This window comes from Phasianus colchicus, chromosome 14 (genome assembly GCF_987193195.1).
Source record: "Phasianus colchicus chromosome 14, bPhaCol1.hap1.1, whole genome shotgun sequence".
Lineage (NCBI taxonomy): Eukaryota > Metazoa > Chordata > Aves > Galliformes > Phasianidae > Phasianus > Phasianus colchicus.
The window spans coordinates 5,906,153-5,915,445 of NC_143449.1; positions in this window are offsets into that span (position 1 = coordinate 5,906,153).

The following is a 9,293-nucleotide window of genomic DNA, read 5'->3' on the forward strand; positions in this document are numbered from 1 at the left end:
ATTCAGGCAGAACAAAGAAGCCAGAAAATTGCCTCAATATAAGAGTATGTTGGGATTGGCCAAGGAGTGAGCAGAGCAGCCCCAAGCCAACAGATGCTGCTTTGAGGTTTCTGGGCTGTGATCTCTCAAGCTAAGGCTGCTGCAGCCAGAAGGAACAGCCGCTGTTTTTTTTCCATCTATCCCTGCATGCACGTCCCACCTCCTCTTCTATGTCATACACTGTTTATTTAGTTTACTGTTTCAGCTAAAAAGTGATCAGGTTTGGAAAAGCCTGGCAGTGGAAAGTAAGCCCATGGAACTGCACCTCGGTTCACCACAAGGTTCTGAGATGCCAGAGAAGTAGCCGGAAGGCCTTTCTCCTTCAGAGCCATGCTGCCTCGTGTGCCACAGCCAGGTCAGGATGCGAGGCCCTGAAAAGCAACAGCCTCATCCATGCCCCAGCACCCTTGCCCTGGGATGCTGAGCTCTGCAGGGTATCTGTGACCTTTCAGCATTCAGCTCCCTCTTAGTTTTACACACCAGTAACACAGCTATCAGCAATGCTTTTGCAGCATGCAAAAGTGACAGCTTCTTCTCTCTTGGGAAGCGAGTTTGTAAAAGAATTCTCCTCCCTTAGCCGCCAGTCCTGCCAGTCAGCACAGCAGGGACACTGAGCGCCTTGCCCTCACAGCAGCCATGTTGCGGTGCCCAGGCCTCTCGCCCTGTGGTGTGGCAGCACACAGAGCAGAGCCCCTTGCGTGGTGTGGGCAGCCTTTTCAAACCAACATTTCCACTCCTCCTTTCTCCTCAGCACCTTCTGTATCATTAGGAGTAGTTAGAAGATAATTAGTCAGGAAAAAGCTATCGGATTCTTAGGTAAAAGAGCCACTTGGCAGAACAGCTTCCAGAAACATCCGCTGCTTGGTGTAAACAGCCTTGCAGAGAACAGCAGCGCCAAGCAGACAGCTATAGAGATGGCACACAGCTCCTGAGCAGCAATTAAGACAGGAGGGACAAACTGACATAAAGCCCTGGCAAGCTGAGAACTGCCAGTCTCCCCCAGTGGCTGTGGAGGCTGCAGGGAAGCCTCTGATACGAGCAAATAAGCAAAAGAAAACTGAATGTGGGGAAAAGTTAGGAAAAGATACACATCCACAATCCATCGTAGCAATCATTATTATTGATTTCACTGCTGTCTTTAAGGGATGAATCTATTACAGGAACCAGTTCTTGGCAAAATTACAAAGAAACACACATGCTTTCCCATAAGCATCTGTAGACAATTGCCCATCTCTGTTCATTTGTTATAACTCTCAAGATTCAACCACTATCTGGAAAAAACATTTCAATATTGACATCCCCCTTAAGCAAACATGTAGTTAAGGAGGAAAAAAAAAACAGAGAGAGAGAGAAAGTATAAAGTAAATTCTTCTAATTCTCTTTCTAGTCAAATAGGTATGTTTTCACTGGCAGCACTGGGTGGAAACCTGCTTCCAACAAGAAGAAACTAATATGCAGTAGTCAATATCCTAGCAGAGAAGATATAGGTACCATGTTACATACAGAAAATTATCTCAGTCTTCTTGTTCACCTGTCACACCCTTGCTCATAAACAGTTAATTCAACAAAGCATTTAAAGGTCAAAGGTTTCTCAGTTTTAAAATAACAGTTCTATCAATCAGCCTGCTTTGGCTAGAATTGGTTTGTATTTTTAAGTAAAAGAGATCCCAGTAAATCCCAGAGTTTATTACACAGGCCTTATAATGGTTTTATCATACATGTCTTAGATGGTTTTCCTCATTTGTAAAAGTGTGCCTGAAAAGTCACCTGCCACAACTAACTCAGAAGGAAGCCATCGTGTACAACCTGGTCTCTTCCACAATGGCTCCATCTCACTCAAAGCATGTTACACACTTACATGAACCAAAATGTTCATCTTCAGTTATTACACAGTTAAACGACACAGCTGCCCTACGAAAAGAGAGCTTTTTTTTTCAGTTCAGTTCTGTGTACTGAACATTCTGAGAATGCAAAAGCATTCTCTTTTATTTACTCCAAGATCAAACTCTTGGGGCTTTTCAGGTTAAATAGATTATTTCTGAAATTCTGTTTGTATATAATAGAAAATTGCTGCATCTCAGTGTAATTCTTGCTTCTCCAAAATGCAGTGTCAGTAAAGCAGGGCTGTACTAACATGGAAGTAGGGAGTAGCACAGGCCCACCAAGTGCTGCCATAGACATCAACTTAAATACAATTATGGAAAACCTCTAAGGAATTTTATAAAACATAATGGGCTTTTTAAAACCGATGATTTAGAGCAAGAATATTTTTCTTCTAACTAGCACTGCAAGTTTCAAGAATTTCAAAGCTATCTCAGTCTCTTTTGAATTCCATCTGCTTTCAGAATCACTTCTCTAAAATCCTTTTTAGGTCCAGTGTTAGTCAAAACCTTTCTCAAGTACCCAAGTTTAAACATATGACTTGCACCGCCCCAGTTCTGAAAGCACTTCAGCACATGTTAATTTTAAGCACATACTGAAGGCTCTCTTGTGCCAATGCTAGTAAGAGCTGTGGCTGTAAGTCCTTGGCAAGGAGATTTCTTCAGCTTCAAAGCACTTGGACTCTGTTTTTACTAACATTGCAATAGTCTGCCTTTGTCCATTGACAGAAGATGAAAATACACATGGCTGTTAGCTGGAAGGGACCCTGAGCCCTGCCGAGGCAGCTTTAGATCCCACACGTGCCACTGAAGGCAGATTTGTGTCACTGCCACCCTGGCACTGCTGTACTACCCACTTCCCTTACCAAGTTATACGTGCTGCAGCTGCATCTTCATGTCTGCCTTTCTGCATATAGAGAGAGATGAACCACAGCAATAAAAATGAATCTGAGTTTACGAGCAATACTGTTTGCTCCTAATGTTTGGAAGCATTAATATTTTAGAATTTACTTCATTCCTTCAAAAAAGCAGTCTCTGCCTCAAATAGATTCATAGCATAAGAACTTTAGTTTAAGCTACCCAAAAATTAGAAAGCAATCCAGATTCCACAGTTGCCTGTTTTACAGCACAATGGTTCATCACATACAGGATTGTAAAACTGCACTCCTATGTGCAGGCAATTTTAACACCTGGGGAAGGCAGGAAGCTGAGCTATACAGATCCACGTTCAAGTTCCATGCCTATGCAGAACAATCTTGAAATGGGATTGCCAGCAAACCCCATGCAAATAATAGTAAGTTATGCACTTTCACAACTTTTTAAACAACAACAATCACGATGACATCCATGCTAGCAAATAAATGGGTGGTGTTCTGTCACACAGTTGTTAGTTTTCTCCTCGCAGCTCAACTTATTTGAGTGCTTTTGCAAGGAACTCCAGCATGTCCTACATGATGTGGGCAGCAGAACACACAGAGAGCAGAAAACTGTTAGCAAGTCAATCCTAACATGATTTATTTCCAAGTGGCAGATACCAAGCAGGTAGTATATATTTATCATTTGGACAAGGCCTTAATAAAGACAAATTTGGACTGTGAGTCTTTTTAAGAAACAGCTCGGCTACAGATACATGAAAACTCACTTTGGTGCTTAATTAGACACATGCTTCAGCTGGTCTAGCTGGAGGTTTTAATATAGTTGATGTTTGTATTCAGATATGAATTTTACAACTAGTTCTTTAACATATGAGAGTGTTGAGGCCAAATAGTGCAAAATTCTTTTCAGACAGTGTTTCCAACACCTATAATCAGTAGACATTATACATCAAAACATAGTTCCTGAGACAATAATTAACATCTATTTATTTCCTGAATAAAGGTACTGTAAAATCTCATTAAAATACATGAGCAGCATTGAATCCTGTTGAAGACTCGGAATAAATGACCAGTTTAGGACAATACAAGCAAGATGTTATGTGTTTCTGGTCACTGTAAAATGGGAGGGGGGGGTGGGAGAAGCAGAGCAGGGTAGAGGGAGAAAAAAGCAGAAGCAAGTTTCATTTTGTTAAAAAAAATAATACACTAAGCTTTCTTTTGTCTACGGCTACTAGATGGCCATCCATCATAAAAATCATCTATTATTTACTGTAATTTAAAATATTTTCTGTGCTCTGTGGTATAGTTTCCCAGTTTCTTTGAGACTAACCCAGAGTCAACCCAATATTCATGCACAGATGATCTTTCTTTCAAGTCAATGGGAGCTGTGGGAGCACACAGGCTGCAGAAATGAGGCTGAGCAACTCCATGGGATTTAAATACACATGTTCCATCAAAATGAATGAAAGGTAAACCTCCTGTGTGGCTTGAAAATCTCAATTACTGTTCTGAACTTAATTCAGTGATAAAAGCTCCCATTGTTCATCTGCTCAATAATATGTGGAGCTGCCATAGGACAGCATGCTCTGTAGTTGTCTATTAGCTTTGTAAAATACAAACATAACCAACCTGACATGAATGTCAAATCTCAGTTATAAATAACTGTTCTACCAAGTGACTGCCCACCTGTCCAGCATTACATACGTAATGAAAATCAAATTCTTTGCTTGTCTACTTCGCCATCAACCAGGAATAACTCATCTGATGTCAAAGGGAGCCATGCCGAGTAAACCCAGTTCAAGTGCAACAAGGAAAAAAAAAAAAAGTAAATGTCTGATCTGCAATTTCTCACAAACTCCTGAACCCACTGTTCTTCTGAAGGCCAAAAGTTGCCTTAATTTCTGTCCTTTCACAGGTATTGTTAGTACAGCCTTTCTAAAGAGATTTTGCAAAGGCAAGGATGCCAACCCACTGCAGAGGAGCACAAAAATTTCCTGAACACTTTCCCAGTTGCTCACAGTTCCCATCATTAACAACATGCTTGTCTGAAGGGAATCCAGAGCTTTACTGCACCAGGTACTCACTAGCTGGAGAGCTGGCAAGCACCCAGACCAGATGTAGCAAGCCCTGGGCTGTGGATGACAGATCCACCTCCTACATAAACTGCAAGCCATATTTACATCTGTTAGGTCTTCTTAAAAATACAGAAGTTTGACGATATATTTTAAAACAGCCTCTAGCAAAAAAAAAAAAAAAGAAAAAAAAGATTTTTGCTAGTGTATACTGTTCTCATGTGCTTCCCTCCAACCCCTTTTTGAGTGAAAAATCGAACAAGAAATCTGCACAGGGGCTATACAGAAGTGTTCTTTGCACCAAGAGCCCAAAATACTTCTTAATGTGATGTGATTCAGACAGGTTGTACAGGTAAACAGCCCTTCTCCTAGGTGACTGCCTAGTGCCTCCCCTAGCCTGAAGAAAGCCCTGTTTTCTAAAACCTTTTAGTGCATCTTGAGGTATTATAAGTGGTAATAGCTCTTATCAAGCTTGTGTTGTAGCACATCTTCTTCCTTAACAAAGGAGACCAAAAAGACTAAGGAAACCTCAGTGGGAAATGGCTCCAGGTAAGGCTAAAATACAAAAGCTGAATACTCTCATGGGAAAGGAGAGACAAAGGAAAACACAAAGGATAAGCTTCTGTACACGTTAACAAAAAGAGAACCTAACAAGCAGCCATATTTCAGATTATCACAAAGCTCACGTAAATGCATAAAGTCATTTATAGTGAAAAGAACATGAAGATTAACCCAGCCCATCTTGTTACCTTTATGGTGCTCATTAGTTTCACTGAGATTTCACAGCAGAAAAACAGCAGCTGGAAGAGCTGCCAAAGTCTAAAGGAGCTGCCTAAGGTAGACTTGACTGAAGACCTCCACCTGATTCTTCTTCACAGGAGGAATGCAATTGAAAAATTCTAACCTGATGGGTAATCTGCATTGCTGAATGATTACATATAATTTATCAGCTTTTTAGCTTTCCCTGATGCATCTGTGTTAGGCAAGCGTGGCAACACAGGTCAGCTAACTTAAGCTAAATATCTCAAAACACAATCAAAGGGGAATTTTTACTTTTTTATTTTTCTTTTTTATAAAAACATATCAGCAGGCCTTCCATGTCAGCATTAAAATTCTGTGGTCTATCCTCACTAGCCAACAATTGTGGAATGCCAGGTGTCAGGCGGATCAAGAACTGAAATGATCTATGCAGGCAAAGAGTTTTTCATGTCAGCATTTACTGAGAATTTTAAAACCACTCTCCGTGTTACCATGGATGGATCTTAAAAATAGTAATCACCACCTGGTATACTTCATCAACACTTAAAAAAAAAACAACCAGATGAGGTTGTACTTTACCTTGAGGCAGAACATCAGTAGGAGAGGAAGGCTTCTATGTGAGTTGACACGTGGAAAGAGAAAGACATGAAACAGTTTAGAGGGCATTATATAATAATTGTTGGCAAGAGTTGGCTTTTTAACAGCAGTGGCTTCAGGAATTGGACAGGAACCCATCAGCCTGCAGGTGCTGAGATGAGAATAAATTGCTTATCTGTCCCCGCTGTTCAATCTCAGGAGAGATGCTGTATCATGTCATTCAACTTGCTGATCTCTTCAGACAGATTTTTCCAGTGAAAAAAATTTAGTGCCAAAAGTATTGGTTTACTAATAGGGAAACATAGCTTCTCTGAACTGACATTTCTATATGCTGAGCACATAGGGATCCCCTTGGGAAGTCACAAGTAGCGACTGTTTTCTAATTAATTAATCCACACATCTTCTCTTTCAGCTACATCTGTATACATCAGTACTGACATCAAGTTGTCTGTTAACTTCATCAGAAGTATTTCCTTTCCCTGAATTTCCCAGGGGCTGTATCAATACCTGCTTCCCTAAATAAAAGTGGCAGGCAGATGCAAAGTGGGTATCAACTGACTCTCCTGTTCAGCATATCTCCCGTGCAGACAAGAGTTCAAAATGGTTATTAAAAGGTCAGAGAACCTTCCAATTGACAAGGCACCAAGTTCAGGTGACACTCATCCAAAAGTGCTAATAGAAATGGGGACAAAAATTGGAAAACCTGCAGGAGACATTTTGACAAGCTCAACCAAATAAGGAATCCCGAAGGACTAACATAAAACTGTGTTTTAAAAAGACCTAAAAGCAAACAAACATAAGAAAATATTTACAGACTATTTTTCAGGAGTATTTTGAGTATTATTTTCATGGTTCAGAACACAGAAAAGTCAGACTACTTCAATATCACAAGCAGATGATATGGTTCCAAGAAAGCACAAGCCTATCTTTTTTTGCTGCCTCCTGCTCTTTGCAAACTAGGTCTTTGCTTTCTTAGTAGAAGAAAAACCCTGTTAGAGGGATCACATTTAATGAAAAGGGGCTGAAATGGAATTCTGACAGCATCAGATGTCAGGAGTTGATGCCACTCCTTATATATTATTGTATTCAGAAAATCCTACAAGTACTCAGCCAGAGAAAATTCCCTGACTTAAAATCAATACTACGCTAAAGTCCTTTATCCTGCCAGTAATTGCTGTTTGCATGCAAAGCTGATGCACACACCTTCACTGGGAGGAAAACTAGTAAGAGTTTCCCTATATTGGCAGAAAAAGAATGAACTCAAGTACCTGTTCCTAGCCCTTTTTTCAGGGATGGATTGTGAGGAAAAGATAATGGCTGCATATCTCGCAGCTGAACCTGGAGAGCCGTGAAAGCCATGCAGAACAGCACGTTTTGTTTCTTCAGGGAACTGCAGATCTCTAGATTGCAACTGCCTGCATAAAACACGTCAGCCCACTCTGCTGTGTTCACACGTAATTCCTCATGTATGTGCCCAATACATGCAGTTCCTGTAAGGGATGCCCTTTTACCTTAAGGTACACAGGAAGTCATCAAGCTAGCGATCAGAATGGAAACCACAAATACCTAAATAAAGACAAGTTCTTCTAACAAAATCTGATTGAAATGAAGAGATGGACATTTTAATGCTTCTCTGAGCTGCCCAGACTGTGTGAATTTAGAAAAACTGGTCAGGAAGTACAGTTACCACTAAGGTCATACTGGTTTGAGGACAGGTATCTTTTCTGAAAATAGCAAAATATCCACATTTCAAGTTCTTGCTTCATAGACATCTCATTTTTTCCTACTAACAGGCACTGAGCCCTGTATGCACCACACTCCCTGTAAAAAAAATAAATCCCATGTTGCTGCAAACACTGATTTACTAAGTAGGTTCACAGGTCAGTATGGGAAACTGCACGAAACATCAGCTACAGAACCAGATCCCGTTTCTGTTTTTGTTCTGATAAAATGACCAAATTTCAAGAAGCAGAATTGCAGCATTTTTCAGAAAGATTCACTCTTTACTAATTGGTAATGGACAGAAGGTGAGCTGCCATACCGAAGGACTCCTGCTGGAGAAGGGCCATCCTCATCAGCCTGCGCAAAGGGGGTCAACTCCATCCTCCTCAGATCCACTCATTCTTTTTATAGGAATACTATTCCTGTGTGGCAGTGCTCAGGCCACAAGGCAACAGCTTCTCCCCTTATCCACCACCCTGCAGATTGACTTTGGTTTAAAAGAAAGACAGCAAAAAGAAATGGCACCAAATCATACAGATCACATTTATCCCAAAACTTCATAGGATGTTTGCACACACTATAGAAATTGCAATCTATTCTCTATAGCGTTTTCACCTGCGTTGTGCAGTTTGTTGGCTTTGCAGCTGGCCAGATGGTGGGGGGTATTTGATCACCTCAGGCTGAAAGATCGAATTCTATCTTTTGTTCCTCTGTGGCTGCAGGGCTGTATTAAGTTGTATCTTCTAGCCAGCCTTTCCACAGCTTCTGCAGAAGTATGTAATTTCCACCAGCACCTTTAATGCCAATGTTGTTTAATCCATTCCCAAATCACAATGAAAAGGAATTTAGAAGCAAATGAAAGGCACCTGGATGAATAAGGAAACGGAATATCACTATGACAAAGCCTGAATTAGTCACTGTGCCTGCATGCGTGTTGTTTTATTATAGTTCTGACTATTAGAAATGTGCCAGGGCACCGCACTGGTGGAATCAGAGCTTGTGGACTTCACGAGCTCTCTCAGTGAATCAAAATCAGACAATCTCCTGTGCTAAATAACTCTGCGCTGATGTGCTCTGAAAATGCAGAGACAGTCTCAGCTCCTCACTCTGCTTGCTTATCACCTAAAGTGGGCTGGTATGGAAAGAACATTTTGGCTTGGAATCTAAATGCAAAGGCAATAGACAAACATCCGAAACATGACGAAAAAGTCAGAGCTTCATGGGAAAGCAATCAGGTCTGTGTTCTCTCAGGCTCACTAAAGGACCGCCAGCATTCAGTTTTCAGGAAGAGCTGGTTTGTTTGTTTGCTTTTCTCTGTTTGATAGAACAAGATCAGATGCTTTCATGTT